Below are 17,323 nucleotides of genomic sequence, written 5' to 3'. Positions count from 1 at the left end.
GAATTCAGTGAGGACATATAGCGGAGTGGTATCGCGCAGCCCGGTTTTCTTTTCTTTTTTTTTTTTAGGTGCGAGTATATATGATTGAGATTTACATCCTTGGCCTACGCATGCAGAGAACGTTCGTGAGGATAAATGGAGGCCTTGTAAGAGCAATTCGCCTCACACTATGTGTATGTAGAATACAGTTCAGCAGTGAGTAGTAGCCCTTGTCTACTGCACGGTTGAAGATGATTACACCCCTCCCTTATAAGGTTCACTCGTAAAAGTTCACATGTCACTGCAACGCTATAACAGGTGCAATTTGGTTGATCATATTTCCAAACGCACGCACTAACTAAAACCGAGATATTCACATGCGAGGAAATGGGCAGTGTGGAGATGCTCATGCGTATGCATGATGACACTTTTTCCACCAATCAGTATACTCGAGATCATGGCGAAAACGACACTTCTGAAAATGACACAAACTTTGAGTGCATGCCCTGCTGTGTTTCCAAAGTATCGCATACGTTTAGAAAGAAGCTTCCTAGTACACAGGCGTGATCGCATAACAGGTGTGAATGACTGTGGGTTTCCATGACAACAGGCATCCCATACTATTACATTAATCTTACTATTGCACTAAAGCATCTACTAGCTGCTACTGCACTCACCCCTATTATTACAGTATTTATTACTTCCCTAGTAATATTGCGATTACAGCTGCCGTCTCTAATGCTGCTTCTCCCACTGCTGAAACTGTTTTGTTTCATTTCCTAATGCTACAACTTTCACCACTGCTGCCAGATCGCCACTAGCGCTGCAACTACTACTACTACTACTACTACTACTACTGCTACTACTACTACTACTACTACTACTACTACTACTACTACTACTACTACTACTACTACTACTACTACTACTACTACTACTACTACTACTACTATTACTACTACCAATACTACTACTACTACTACTACTACTACTACTACTACTACTACTACTACTACTACTACTACTACTACTACTACTACTACTCACAGGGTGGATTAATACCCTTTAAAACTCATCTGTGTGTGATTATGTGCGTGTGAAAGTTAACTTTTCTTAAGGACACAGGGTTGATCAATACCCTTTAAAACTCATCTGTGTGTGCTTATGTGCGTGTGAAAGTGTGCGACACCGATTCTCTTTTTTTCTCATTTATTTCCCCTTCCCCTCCCACACTCTGTCACCCTCATCCCTCAACCCTCATCAGGAGTAGCATGCTAGGCTTACCACCAGGCAGACATCTCCTGTTGCCATTAAAATATATCTCTCTCTCTCAGCTTACTACTACTGCATGCTACTATATAGCAACAGCAACAGTTCCAGCTGTTGTTGGGAGTTCCAGTTACTATTCTACCTCTTGCGGTTACTGCGCATTTTGCTTCTTTTACTGTTTATGTCTTGGGGAGATCTGCAGTGCCGTAACGCAATATTAATGACCGCTGCAACTTTTTAGAGCATGAACTCTACTCTTCACACTACAAACTCGCGTTTAACTCTGAGCCCAGAGACGCCGTAGTGGAGGGTTCCGGAAGTGTCGACCACCTGGGACTCTTTAACGTGCACTGACCACATTGATAGGCTGGGAGAGGGTTACCAACTGCTTCGCCGTTACTTGGTTGCTCAGTCTCGTCGTGGGTGAGGTGCGTGCCGGTGCGAAAGCGCCAATGCTTTGGCGCAGGCGTCAGGCGGATGTTTAACCACGCTCTAAAGAACTTATGCTCGGTTACAAAGTTTAACCGGGATAAATTTCCGCAATTGTTCCTACAGCTACTTATGGTGCATGTACTAGATACTAGTTTTTTGTTGACAGAATAGAGCTGAAAGAATAAACCGTTGGTGCTGGCGTTCCTGTTGGCATCCGCGTCTTCCACTGAACCGCAGTAAGGTCCAACGGCGCTTGCCTGCTCACTATGCGCAAGGTCACTTGGGTAAATAATGAGTCTGAACGGTTCGCCCTTCCCGCCTCTCGTTCATGCGAGCGAAAAAAGATGAGGCGCACGAAAGAACTCCGGGGAAGAAAGAGCGGTGCAGTTGTGTACGTGCGGCTAACAGGCTTGTGTATACGTGTGCCGCTAGGCAGGCCCATAAGTGAACCGTGACGTATCCGCTGCATCTGCCCCCGCATCCGGCATAGTGGCCCTGTATTTCCACGCAACACATGCCCAGGAGCTACATCTACGCTGGGCACGCTGATAACAAGAAGGAACTGTTTCCAGGAGTTTCAATGCGAGCAGTTCTTCGCGCTCAGGGCCAGCGAGTGCGGTCATACGCGTTGATGACGGTGTTGCCTTATTTGAGCTCAGTGGAAGAATAGGTACTCATTTTGTCTAGCACGCCTTGTGTGCCTCGAACTTTCATCATCATCATCATCACGATCATCATCAACCTGACTATAACCACTGCAGGGCGAAAGCCTCTCCCATATTTCTCCAATTAACCCGATTCTGTGCTAGCTGCATCCACTTTACCCCTGCGAACTTCTTAACCCCATCCGCCCACCTAACTTTCTGCCACCCCCTGCTACGCTTTCCTTCCCTTGTAATCCAGTTTGTTACCCTAAGCGAACATCGGTTATCCTCTCTTCGCACTACATATCCTGCCCATGTCCATTTCTTTTTCTTGATTTCCACTAGAGTGTGAGTAACTTGAGTTATTTCTCTGGCCCAATCTGCACTATTCCTATCTCTTAATGCTACCCCTAGCATTTTTCGTTCCATAGCCCTCTGAGTTGTCATCAACTTAAGTAGAACCCTCTTGGTTAGCCTCCACGTTTCCGCCCCATAGGTGAGTACAGGTAAGATGCAACTGTTGTATACTTTCCTCTTGAGCGATACCGGTAAGCTGCTAGTAAGCTGCCAGTAAGCTGCCTCGAACTTTAATGGCTCTTATATAGGTGGCGAAAAATAACTCGAGTTAATGGTATTCGAGTAGAAATCAAGAAATGGACATGTGCAGGACATGTCGTGCGAAGACAGGATAATCGATAGTCGCTAAGCTTAAGGAATTGGATTCTAAGGGAATAAAATTGGTTTGGTTTGTGGGATTTAACGTCCTAAAGCGACTAAGGCTATGGAGGGCTGCGGAAATTTCGACCACCTGGGGTTCTTTAACGTGCGCTGACATCGCAACGCACACGGCTGCCTTGTTTTTCGTCTGCAGGGGAAAGCGGCCGCCGAGGCTGGGATTCGATCCCGCATACTTGAAAACAGTAGTGGAGCGCCGTAACCACTGCTCCACCCCGGCGGGGCCCAAGGGAGTAAAAGCGTAGCAGGGGGGGCGGTAGAAAGTTATTTGCGCTTACGAGGCCAGGAAATTTGCAGGGTTCAAGTAGATGCAGCTTGCACAGGACCGGGTTAATTGAAGGAGTATGGGAGAGGCCTTCAGTATAGTCTGGCTGATGATGGTGGTGGTGGTGATGATGATGATGATGATGATGATGATGATGATGATGATGATGATGATGATGATGAAATGTGTCCAGGTGGCCAGTGGTTTACCTGCGAGCAATGTTATCGCCTCGCTAAAAGAAAGCAGAGAGTCTGCTGTTGAAGGGCGGGCGGCATTGAACGCTGGCCGCATCGTGTGCTATGGCGCCGAACAGTAGCGCACACGACGCACTCAGCGTCGCCCTTCTTGAAACAACTGATTCCGAAGGCACTGCGTAAATGCCGCAATATTCAGGATGATTGGCTCCGAATTACAACGAGTATACTGATGCTACTTTCATTCAATTATTTAACAAAAAGGAAAAAAAATTGATTACACTTAAGCTTCACCTTTAAGGTTTATCATACGACAGCGCTATTGACATCTGTCCGTGGTTCCCCTCATTGATCTTCGTTCACGTACTTGCACTTTGCTAATCGCTTAATGGCTAATCTCTTATTACGGGTGTTTATTATCCCACGCATACTATTTAGCGTGCAGCCATAACATACCACATATTATGAAGGACCACCCGTAATAGCTATAAAGCCCCCTTTTAAATGAGCAACATAAACATGCTAGGTGTAGCCTGCCTGACTCCGGATCCAATGTTCACCGAGGGGCATGATTCCCATTTCGCTATTTCATCTCAAAGGAGCAACCAGACGTGGCAATTCCTGCCAGCTCAGCCATGCCATTTGATCTCGTGACGTCACACAACCCGCCGACCAATCATGTGCACGGTCCTGTCACCCACCAGCTACTACCTGCCAGATGCATGTCCGTGATTTTTCGGTTACAACGGCGACGCCTAATTATTGCCTAATGGGGCTTTTAACGCGTTTCAGAAAAAAACAGGGCGAGCCTATCGGTTAGGGGAATATGGTAATTGCGCACCGCGCGTCCTTTCAGCGCACCATTGTGCGCATGCGCACTCGCGCCCCGAATTTCCCCTATTCCCTTAACCGATACGGTTCCCCTGGTGTAAAACTCGCTATTTGTGATCGCATACTGTGCTTTAGTTCTGGTTCCGCCCGTAACCAATCGAACCGCTGTTTGCGCGGCCGCGCGTTGATGCCCAGCTGGTGCAAGCGGAATTTCAGTATAACATGCGTGATTTGAAGCGCTTGCGTAGCTATTTGTAGCTTGTACACGTGTGTTGAGGGGCGCTACTTCTGTCCTTGAACGTCTTGTACACGATGAGAATGGAGAAGTGAGCAGCGGTCGTAAAATATATAGCGTGGCGAAGCAGACTGGAGCAGAATAACAAATAAGTAGGCCTCTCGTTTGTTTTTCTGACAACTGCACTGAGAAATGCAGCATAGTGGGCTTTGTTGTCATTCTTGAACAGCCGTTGCCTGGCTGTAGCCACGATACGATACGCATTTATAGCGTAAAGAAAATCCAAATCGGCGGAAGCGCGGTGTTGCTAACAAGACACAGCTCGGCAGGCAACCGGAAATCTTTGTGTATTTAAGAGTATGCTCTAATAATATTGCATCTAAGAAGGATCAAAGTATTTACCAAATATCAGAAAATGAAGAAGAACTCCGAGAGCTTCACCCTTCGGGTTTTTCCAAAACATTCTACTCTTTGATATTGTGAATGCAAATAGTAGATGAAAGTTATATTTATGTATCACCGTTAAGCTGATGTCTCGCCCCTGTTGTCAATTGGGAAGCCTATTGCCTGCAGAGGTCCCATTGAGAGTAATGCTAATTTCATTGTGTCACGATTATTTTGTCTATATAAGAGAAATAAATTCGATAGAAACCCCAAGTGAGTCAAAGGGTGGTTGATCCTGGCATTACGGGGCTCGGACCGGTAGGTCACCGCCGCTTGCGGTGGGGGCTAGCCTGCCACCATATTTTTATTTGTTGTGGGTCGTCATTGCACCCGCTACCGTTTTGGTGGTAGACGACGGCTGTTGCGACGCGCGTCTTTCTCCCCCTTTTCTTGTTCTTTCTTCTATATTTTTTCTTCTGTCCGCACGAGGCAGCGGAGGTGGCTCAGCTACAGAGCCAGTAGCAGGACCGTGCATTTTCTTTTCCTTCTTCCTTCAGTCGCAACAGCAACAACACCAAGTGTTGCGCCTAAAAAACAACAGGGTTGCTACACCTAGAAGTACCGCCGCCTCTATTATCCTGGATTTCAGCGAGCTACTGTATTCCCCATCGACTCGAAAAACTCTCCAGCATAGTTAGGACGCAGTCAAGTGGCGAAAAAAAAAAACTATTTCACGGGCATCTAGTAAGCATAACGGTATTGCTCCGGAATATGTTCTCTAATGAGAAATAACCCCTGCGCGCTATTGTGCTTGCCTCCTTTATCAATATGCAACAATGCCATCTGCAAGTTTACAACCAAGTTTCTTTGCTGGTGCTGGCGCAGTTAAAACTAAGTATCAGGGTATATTTGGGCGCCCGTATGTCCCAGTGCAATGCTCAGCGACTAGAACTGTTTCAAGAGTGCAGCGGATGGTCTGTACAAAGCTGGGAACCCCCCCCCCCCCCCCCCCCACACACACACACACCCAAGAAAAAAAAAACGCTGTTGCTTAGCGCTAGGATAGACATCTATACAGTCATGTCTTGCACTTGCAGTACAATTAATTCTATCCGGCCGGCCAGACATATGTAAGGAAAGTCCAGACAGCTACCACACAAGGCGATGGACATATTTTGCGCTCATGAGAAGGCAGAACACGTACAACGTTGGAGAAAGAATAGAAGGCGTTTACTTTTCTCATTCTACCATTATTACGCTGTAATATGGCTTAGGTTTATGGTTTTATAGCGTCTGAACCGCTCTATAGAAAAGTTGTAGTGAATTCTCTCTTTGCCTATCGCATTTGCATCGAAGTGTATGTATGTACATGGGCGATCTTCACCCGATACCGGCATCAAGCGCGTGACAACCGCCGCACAAGTTCTCGCCGCGACCGGTCACCTCGGCGGTGTGGTCCGCCGCTCTCATGCTGTGTTCAAGGCTAGCGATGTAATGAGAAGGAGCAGACGACAGGAGACACCACTTCTCTTTCCGCACGCGAACACCGTTGGGCATGCTGGTTAGACCTTCGTTCTTAAAAACAGGCAATGCGCCCCTCTCTACGGATGGAACTTGCTGACCCAGATGGCGCTCCCGTTCGTCCGCAGCGGCCGGTGTCTCGGTGTTCCACGGCCTTCGTGGGGCGTCAGTTTCGGCCGTAGCAAAAGCGTTGAAGTTGGCAGCAGTCGATCCGCGTTCCGCAAAGTACATGAAAAAGATATCAGAAAAACGCGAATCATATTGTTGTGTGTATTCATGTGTGTGCCCGATGTCGACGCCATAGTTGCGGTTATCACTGGATGGGCAACATACGCGGCAGACAGGGTCACCGCGGAGACACTGTCACGTCAACACGTGTTCACCTGCCTTGTGTGTCTGGTAGCAGTGCTGCGTTGAACGAGAGAAAGAAGATGGCTGCATAGTATGAAAGAGCACTGAACAAGGGTAGAGGTGTAGCCTCAGTTCACAAGCCGAGTAGTGATATGCAGAACCATCGATAGTACTATCGATACTTGGGTCACTATCGAACTATCAATGGTAAAAAAAAAAAAAAAAACTATCGATAGTACCATCGATAGTACTATTGAATAGTACTATCGATAGTAATTTCGATAGTCTATCGATAGTGTCATCGAGTTCGTCAATAGTTTATTTCGATAGCGCTATCGATAGAACTATCGGCAGTGATTTTTAAAGTGCTATCGGTAGAATAAGATCAACCGTGCGAACTTATTGCAGCAAAACTTGGTTCCCTGAATGCATGATATGATGGTGGTAAATATGACGGGACTCTCTATTATAGCGGTCTACACATCACCGAGATCTGCTGATGTGCAGTCGAATTGAAAAAGAAAAAAACAAAAACAAAAAACATTAGCACTAGTGACGTGTTTCCGGAACGGCCGACAACATCGCTCGGCGCCGCAACAGCAAAATTGCCAATCCTGCTTGCAAAGCACTGTCCAGTACCAGCCGCATTAGCCGCGCGGTGCAATTTTCGCCGTTCTGGTGGCGTCATTTTGTTAATCTTCTTTTCAACACATCTATACCCTAGGTAGACTTGCTGGATAGTGTTAAGTGTCACACATTTCCTAGCTGTGCTGGCAGCAACGATCCAAGACGCACCGTTTGTCATGTCTGCTTCTGAACCGAAATCGGTTGAAATTAACAGTTCAGCGGGTATGCTTTCCAATTATGAAAAACTTTTATTGCCGAGATCCGTGCTCTCCGTAGCATAGCTGCTGCTTTCAAAACAGTAGCCACTGCCGGCTGTGCCAGGTAAGCTTGTACAGAACGTTCAACATCTGGACGCAGACTATGTCGATTACGGTAGTCTAATAATTGCCAACTCGTCGGAACTCTTAAGAGCAGCATTGTTAAAAACCGTTTCTAGTTTCTTAGTCGACATTTTAGCCCGTGTTGTTCTGGGGCCGTTCAAAATTACGATATTTCTTAAAAACAAGTAATCGATATTCAGAATGCGGTTCGAGTAATGTTTTCGCTGGATGAAGCTGAAAGCGCCCTAACGCATGATACTTCGACTCGGGTGAAGTAAGGAAAAAAAAAATATGTTGATAGAAAAATTTTGGTACGATCAGTAGAGGTGCGTGAAAGGCTATTTTGTATTTCTTCTTGGATCATCAGTGCACTCCAAAGACATTATGTCCGTTGATACATCGGCGGTGCGGGAGAGACATTTGATTATACTTTGTCTATGTGTAAGAAACGACATGGGAAGCACACGCACGTTAAAAGTCACGTTAAAAGTCTTCACGAGCTTGATTAGTTGCGCAATCGAGACTGGCAACTTTGGTATACAGCTCACAACAAACTGCTTTCTTTGTGTTTTGTTTCTATCGTATATAGTGACATTTCATAAAAAGCAGTTATTAGCGCTCTGGAAAGTAAACAAGTGTCAGCTGCTTTTTGTTCTGTACATTCGCAATATGAATTCATATCATTGCAATAGTACGTGGGACTTTCACGCCATATGTCATAATAGAACACAGTCGCATGATAAGGCACGCCTTCTCGGAGAGCACCAAAACATCTCTTTTACGTCGCATGGCGTGTCCTATCAGCATCAGTTGCAACCCTAAAGGGAGTGCTTTGCGGTTCGCAAAATAAAATATCAAAGGGAAGAGACAGGAGCGGCAAGAGACGAACGCATTTGAGAGAGTAGGAACGGGCGGATAAGAAAGCTAATGAATTGCACCAAGCCATGTTGAGTTAACTCGCCGGTAAGGGCCATGTAAGCTTACACGATAGACCCGATCGGTAAACAGCGCTTCACCTGTTTCATTCCTGGGCGTTGGATTACCGACAAGTAAAAACCGCAACAGAAACTCGCGTCTACAACTCGCGCAGTCGAGACCCCGACTCGACGGCACAGTGACATAAGCAGGCTTGTATCGAAGCTCTATCGTGCAATCGATAGTACTATCGACACTACTATCGATTGCACTGTCGATAGTTTATCAAAAGCAGTACTATCGATATTTTTTTACACTATCGATAATTTCAAAAAGTTATTGATACAATCGATAGTTAATTTACCGATAGTTCTGCATCACTAAAGCCGAGCCAACGTTTCGACAAGTTGACTTCTCTTCGTCTGGGCTAGTCTTGGACTTGTCTGGACTTATCTTCGTCTAGCAGCGTAGCGTCATGAAGGGCGCAAAGTTTAACGTTTTACAGGGGAGATTGGTTTTACTTAAATGGGGCAAATACATTACAATTTCTATAGCGTAATCTTCTTTGTAACCGTGCGTATGACACTAGTGCATATGGATCTCCACGTCAAATTTGTCAGGCCCGACCGGGGTGGCACAGTGGTTAGGGCGCTCGACTACTGTGCCCACGAATGTGGAATCGAATCCCGGCCTCGGCGGCCGCTTTTCGATGGAGGCGAGAAGCTAGGCGCCCGTGTGCTGTGCGATGTCAGTGTACATTTTAATAAAGGACCCTAGGTAGTCAAAATTTGCGCAGTCCTCCACTACGGCGTCTCTCATGAGTCATAACTTGAGCGGATGACTTAATTAAGACAACTTTGGGTTTTAAACTGATACAGCGTATTGGAGTTTGAAGAAATTGAAGAAAAAATTTAGGAGCGTATTAATTTCTGGAATGAAAGTGGCAGAAGAAAGTTTGATACAGAAATTCCAGTACATGGTCGGGTTTTTTTGCTTGCCTTCATGTTGCGACTAGTCTAGCTAGGGGCGCTACAAACGCACTTATGCATGCTTCGGCAGACTCCATAGATGCGTACACACAATACGGTTGACTCATGGAATGTTCTCAACGGACGTAGAAATTTATATTGTTTAGATGTAAAGAAGTTTGATGTCTAGTTTGGTAAGCCATACTGCGCAGAGAGAAAAAAAAAAGAAGCTTTTGGAACGCAGCAAATTATGTATTTATTTTTTTATTATCCCAAGACCACCGCCGGTGTTTGGAAGGACGTTACCTTACGCTCCTGCTCTCTTTTTATTGCGATAACAATACTGCGCCAGATTTTGAGCCGTCGCGTATCCCCATGGTTCGCCGTGGCTTCGGCCTCGCCGTGACTGCTTTGCTATGCAGGCTGCTAAAGAGAGGTGTCGACGACAAGCTGCGGCAAGGAAACGACAACGTGCACTAGAGACAGCGGAAGAACGTGAAGAACGTCGTGCTAAGCGTCGTGCATAAGATGAAGGTCGGAGACTACGTTCTAGCTCTCCGAGTGCTTCCACCTCGTCGTCTACTGAACACATGACTGCGCAGGAACGCCGCAGTGCCACCAAGCGAAGACAGCGCGCTGAAGAATCGCCCGAATAAACGTAGTAACCATTGTGTGTCATGTGTTACTCTATAGGCAAACTATCGAACCACACAAGCTACGCTACAAGCGAACACACAAGCGTGGCCATGCGGCCATGACTAACGCAATTTGCCAGGCTTAACCAGAGCTAAGCCACTGCCAATTTAAAAAAAAAAAAAAAAAAAAAAACGAACGTGCTGCATACGACGCCGACCCCGGCAAAACATTGTAGCACCTCAAGACATACCTGCTCAGCTGACTATCTGCGCTTCGCTCTATATACCTTCAGAACATACTGAACAGAAAATAAATAAACCCAGAAAACTGCCGACCTACATATGTTCAAACGTAACTAGCGCTGGAGCGCGTATATATCTTGACTTCAAGGCGAAGTAAAAAGAAATATAAAGGTTGTGTGCGCAAAGGAAGATGTACGCCTCTTGGAGGATTCGCATGTCCCAAGCCGGTAAGACCTTGCTCGGACTTGACTTGCAGAACGGCGATTGCGAACGCAGACTTAGGACAAGTAGTAAAAAAAAAAAGTCTGTACTGTAGGCTACCATCTAGAGCGTCAGTAAGAAGAGCGCGAGCAAGGATCGATTCAAATTAAAAATAAAATAGTCTGCCCTCTAAGAAGAACAGTAAAACGTATCAAAAGAGAGGGCACGTTCCAAAAGGTGCGCGTCCAGTGCGACTTGGCCATTTGAAGGGTGCAATGCGTGCAGTTAAGATGAGGGAGGGGGGGGGGGGGGAGGGGGCATTGAGGCGGAATGTCCCCGCGTCGCGGTGGCGATAGCGTCGGATCGAGGCGAAGACGTGCCAAAGCGTGCGGATTAACACCGGCTCGTCCCCGGTTAGAATTGCTAATGGGGACAAATCAAGGCTCACCGAGGGATGACATCACCCAACTTGTCGCCAATATGGCTAGAGACGACATATTTTTCATTCCTTTCATCGAAGCCCATACGGTCCTAAGTGTCTCCCAACCCCCATTCCCCTTCTGACTTTAAGGAAGGAGTATGGTAGGGGCACCTGTGTGCGGCAGTTCTCTGGTGACAAAAGCAGTTTCTCTCCTTCTATGTTTGGTCTGTCCGAACTCTTGCGAAAATTGCATTCGAGATGCCAGCGTATCTTTTTGCGACCAGTGTCCGAGCATTAATCGGAGGAGGCGCCACCTATTATCGGCATTTCAGCTATTGTTTTTAACTCTTTCGAGCAGCTCAAAAAGGGGACAACGTGAAATTTAGGCTCGTTTTATTCGAACTTCTGGTTTGTTTCGAAATGGCACTTCAGCCCCCTCCAAACCGTATGTAATTTGACGGGTGAAAACACCCGGCTGTCGCTCGCTCAGGAACGTCGTCAGAACTATGCCTGCACTGATTCAAGTTTTTTCGCAGCTAATATGCTCACACACAACAGGGCCTTTTTTTTTTTTCTTTTTTTTACTCTACACCTGGTTTACACCTGTGTAGAAAATTTCCAATACCTCCAATGGCGTTTTGCTAGACTAGTGTAGCTGGCGTAAATAAAACAAATGGCCCTAACATAAGCGGATGAAGAGAAAATACAACGACGTTCACCTTCCGACTGAATTCCTTGTTCTGCAGTCACTGAAGAACTTGTAGAGCCATTGAGAATTCGTGAAAAAACGCAATAAATATAAAAACAAGCGATAAATCGTCCTCTAAAACGGCATCGATCAATATTATTTATATGGTTGATGTGTTCTCTCTATTTTTTTCTTTTTGCCCGTGAGAGCGATCGACGTATCGCTGATGCGTTCACCGTGCTTTACGGGGATCATGCAATGCGCTTCTAATATCTATAGCGCCATTTTTTTTTCTTTCAAGTGCCCTGGATTATGGTTCAGTAAAGCCTTAGAAAGCCCTCCTTGCATATTTTACAATAAGCAGACAAATTTCCTGGTACTATGGTAACTGTTGACAACTGCTTTGATGCTCCAGAAGTCTTTTGTGTACTTATCTCCCACTTTGGCCAAAGTAAGCCTTTCCGACCACAGTGGTGGTGCCGAAGATAACTAAGGACATATGCTTGATTTTGTATATGTTTGCCTCTTATGTTTCGTCGTCTTGCTTATTCAGTGCAGCTTTACAGGCGCTGAGATAGTTTCACTTGATGGTTTCATGCAACCCTTTTTAAATAAAAAGCCTGTGCGGTACATTGCGTATGTAAGATATGACAGTAACTGCGGCTTCTTCTCAGCCTTATCGTGGTCACACTTCTGACTACCTTTAAATTTCTGTGGGGAATTTGTAGCTGCTGTATCTAAAACGTTTTGCTCCTTGCTAGCAGGAAGACGAAAAGGAGAGGTTGGGGATGGGGGCTCATAACTGACCCTGAACAGAAATGGAAAAAGTGATGGGGAAATGAAGACCGAGAGTACAAAACACGTCTTCTTGGCTCATCAAGTCCAGCTTTCTTAGAAATCATGTTTAATAATAAAGGGCCCCTGACACCTTTATAGAGGGAATATACTAACGCAAGAAATTTACTGAGGTGGTCTCAGTTACTATTCGAGTCAACTTTAAAAGCTTTGCGTGGAGTCTATAGTTTACAAACAGTTTTGGCCTATGCTGGCCGCTCCTGGCCGCTCCTGGTGAGCGCTCGAAACCGATTTGGGCGACACATCCGCACGCGCAATCCTCCCAGATGACGTCACCAGGCCTTGCTGGGTGCGAGTTCATTGCACGAGTACAGGAACTCGTGCAATGGCGGTCGTTTGCTACGTTTGTTTATTGACGCAAGCGTGAGAGCAACACAAATTATGCCACTAACTGCATCTGTTTGCACTGACATAACGCTTGCGGACGAGTGTCTGAAAATTTCCTTGATCGATAGAACAAATCAAGAAATATTGAAAGAAAAAAAGGAATGGCTGCTCTTCTAATTTGCTCTGTTCGTTTCGGGCTGTCGATAAGCTGACACTAACCTCCTACACGTCGGGCTGAAGGCCGTCCTTGGCTATCCATTTCTAATAAATCAGAGAGACCGGTCCGGCAGGAGTGTGTACTAAATAAAACGAGGGACATCTCGCCGCTTCCGCTGATAGAGTCGATGAACGAGAAGCAGTCAACGACTACAGAATCTTGAACGCTCTGTACCTTATCTACCCGCGCTCGGTCCTAGTGGTTCTGTAGCACAATATAGGCCCTGGTCGGCGAACTGTTTCAATTCCTTCTTTCAATTTTTCAGCTTTCCTCATGCAGCAAATTACACGGATTTCTAACGCGATCCGTTTATTCGGCATACCAATCTCTGCGTGGCAAGTTTTCTTCAACCCATCGTGGCGGCTAGCTTTAACAATATCCTGGCCTTCGGTCCTTTAGCAATCTATCTACGTTTCCCAACTAAGGTATCTGCTCAGAAGTCACATCCGCTGACCAACATTATAATGGATCAGGGATAGCTTCCTCGCTCGTTTATTCCACTTATTACACTCATTCAATGGGAGCCTTGCTGAAGCCACACCGACATGTCGCCTGTGACGTCACGTGAAGTCACATCATCCTTGCGGAGCATAACTTCAAACGAAGGAGAAAGGAGATCTTGTCTTCAGTCTTTCATTACTGACTGGTCTGCACTTTAGCGCCACAGTGATCAGCGCAGAACCTCACCTTTCTTTCGTGTTCATATCCTGTACGCCCATTGTTCACATGCTGGGTTCTTTAGGCGGTTAGATTAGAGCGGGGATCGCTTATATAAGCCTTGAATTTTCTTCCCGAAGTAAAGTTGATAGTCTGAGTTTGTCTGCGTCTTGCCTCGTCTTCGTCCTTGTATCGATAGCTCAGCTCTTTTTTTGAATCTGAGTATGAACCAACTAGGTAGAACGAGAAGAAGAAGATGGTTTGCACGGTATGAAGAAGAACTGAACAAGGGTAAATGGGGTACGCCTCAGTTCGGAGATGAGCCAACGTATCGACAAGTCGACTTGTCTTCGTCTGGGCAAAGCGATCATCACTGCGTATTTAAACCCCTGCCAGTGATGATCACTTTGCCCAGACGAAGACAAGTCCACTTGTCAAAACGCTGGCTCATCTGCGAACTGAGGCGTACCCCATTTACCCTCGTTCAATTCTTCTTCATACTATGAACCAACTGGCCCGACAAAGTCTAATGATTCTAATAAACTAAGAATAGCGAAAAAAGAAAGAGAGCGGAGATACATTTCCCTCCACTAAATGGTCGCGCGTGTATCGCGTTCGGTAAGGTGCCACCGCTTGCAAATCAAACACGCCGTCCGTGCATGGCTCTCGGTGAGATATCGTCCACTTTAATCCAGATTAGCGAAGCCCGTGCCTCCCGGCTCCTGCAAGCTTGCATTAACGGCATCCTGCGTCCAAACAAGCAAGCCAGCGTCGCGAGCGCGCTGCGGGCTACGCGGTCCTGATTGTAAGCACGCGCCCGGGGGAAACTCGTAAAACTAGAACTCTCCCATCTCGACCGGTTACCGCAGGATGAATCGCGTCTACGCATCGAGGAAGCCAGAGTGAAAGGTCAACATGCCCAACAACTACACTAAGCTGAGGGTCACGGCGGCAAGACCGCGTGCGTTACAGTTAACCGCTTTCTTTTTGACTCGCTTATTTCTTTCCTCGTTTTTTTATTATTTTGCAGATGCCGGCGGGGTGATCAAGAAACGATGGGTCTGGGCTTCCCAGGTTCTCTGAGTTTGCGATGAGGGTAAAGAGATTCAAATGATTGCATTGTTATAAGAGGAGATATAAACGATGGTGGTCGTAGGCTTCCTTGTGTCCGTGTTTGCTTCGCTGTTGTACCATCATGGTCATCTCGCACACCCCATGCGAAGATGCGCGGGCATATATCTCTTTCACACACTGCAGCCAAGACTGCAACTGAACTAGTGGCAGCTTTATTGCCATCCGGCGGACAGTCTCGTGTGGGCACGCCAGTATCCTCGCTTGTGCCATTGGCGATGCTAAGGACTATGGCGACCTTGTGACCTCACCGACCTTTACTGTACGTGGTAGCTGTTCACGTCGTTACTATTCTGGGAGGCGAAACTAGTAGTTTAGGCTGGCTGAAGGATGTTCTTTAAATAGGTACCGAGGGCAGATTGAAGTTAATCTGTATTGATCGATTATTGCATTCTAATTACTGTGACGCTTCTACTGGAACAGAACTCGTGTAAGCTCTCAAAAAGACCACAGAATGACATAAAGGCATCGCCGCCGCACGGGCCATCTTCACTAGAAAACTGCGGATGAAGCCAAAGACAGATTTTTCGCGGACCTCTGGGGACAATTCCTACGATTCCCTTCAAAAGAGTGGCAGCGGCGTCATCCTTGGTCTTGATGTAACTAGTTTGAATCAAATAGTGGAAAGTACAAGGGTCCAATCACAATCGACAACCATATTCTAAAAAAAAAAACGTTTTTCTTGTTTGTTTGTTTGTTTTTTGTTTCTTTTTGCTGCCAAACGAACATAAACATATGCAGAAAGAGCCATGCACTTAGCTTTTACGTAGAACAGAATTTTAGCTGAGATTACCCCACTATTCTTTTAGGTTCATGACGGAGTGTAGCCCTTTCAAGACAAGAGCGGCAGGTTTCTTTTTGCCACAGAAGTCAGTCGTGCGGTCACGAGATAACTGGCCACGCGCGGCTGCCCTTGCACGCGTGCATTTCTGAATATTATCCAACCTTGCCCGCCGCATTTGATCTGGGCCATTATCGGCAGCGGTCGGAACACTACTAATATCGCCTCATCCACACTTATACCAGTGAGTGCGAGTGTGAATAAGTGGACGCGAATGCCAGTTGTCGTAAGTGCGAGTGTGATTGTGAGCGGGCAGAGGTGTGAGTGCAAGTGAGCAGTTGTGTGGGGAGTGAAGATGAATGTGAGTGCGAGCGAATGGTTGTGAGTGTGAGCTCGAGTGAGTACGAGTGACTAGATGTGAGTGTGAGTAAATGAGAGTGTGAGTGAATGGTTATGAGTGCGACTGAGTGGATTCAAGTGTGAACAGACCAAAGCGCACGGAGTGCAAGCAGTCATGAGTGTGAGTGTATATGAGTGGGACTAGATAGTATTGTGATGGAATGTTGGTTGGTTTTGGTCATCCCAAATCGATTTGGGCAACGAGAGACGCCGTAGTGGAGGACTCCGGAAAGTGAGTGTGAGTGGTCATGTATGTGAGTGGTTTTTAGTGGTAATGAGTGTGAGTGGCCGGAAGTGTATGCGAATGGGAGTGAGTAGGAACGAATGAAAGTTGTCAAGAGCATGAGTGAGCAGCCGTGAGTACATGTCAATGTGAAGTGGATGTGAATGTAAGTGATCATGAATGTGAGTGAGCGGACGTGAGGAGATAACAGTGCGACTTAGTAGGTATGCGGCAGTGGACATGAGTGGGAGTGAGCGTACGCGGACTCGAGTGTGAGTGAGTGGACGTGAATGCAGGGAGGCATGATTGTGAGTTCTACTGAGTGAATGTGAGCATGGGCGGGCATGAGTGTGAGTGAAAGAATGTGGGTGTGGGATGGCATGATTATGAGCGCATGGAGCGACTACGGTAAAACATGCGTGAGCTTTGGCTGTAAAGACATAGCTGCATCTGGCAGCGACAACGAAGGTTAAGCGTTTCCTGTCTTCACTTCGAAAACTTTGCAGCTTCCGCGTTTAGAGTCGACTCGAGGGTGAATCGCTCTTGTCACTGTACGGCGCAGCGAACTGAATAAAAAGCACTTTTGAGACGAGTAAAGAAGATATAAAGGCAAAAGCTTAGACATCCACCAACTTCTGTGGGTCACAGTTAACTACAAACATGTTGTCAAAAAGTAGATTCAGCCCCGCTGTAGGCATAAAGAGACCTCTGTCTTGGGGCAAAGCTTCGTTTCGAAAGCATTCGTGGCGGGTCATTACAAAGCCTCCCCTCGTTCCCTTAACTCCGTGGGGCCTCGTGTCATCCATGCGCAATAATTTTAAATCGCTCTATTCAATAATCTGGGCGTACAGTTTCCTCCAGCAAAAAGGAAAAAA

The sequence above is a fragment of the Amblyomma maculatum genome, chromosome 1 (assembly GCF_055883805.1).
Source record: "Amblyomma maculatum isolate TAMU_Amacu chromosome 1, ASM5588380v1, whole genome shotgun sequence".
NCBI lineage: Eukaryota > Metazoa > Arthropoda > Arachnida > Ixodida > Ixodidae > Amblyomma > Amblyomma maculatum.
The sequence above is the reverse complement of the archived record's forward strand: the minus strand, read 5'-3'. Positions refer to the sequence as shown.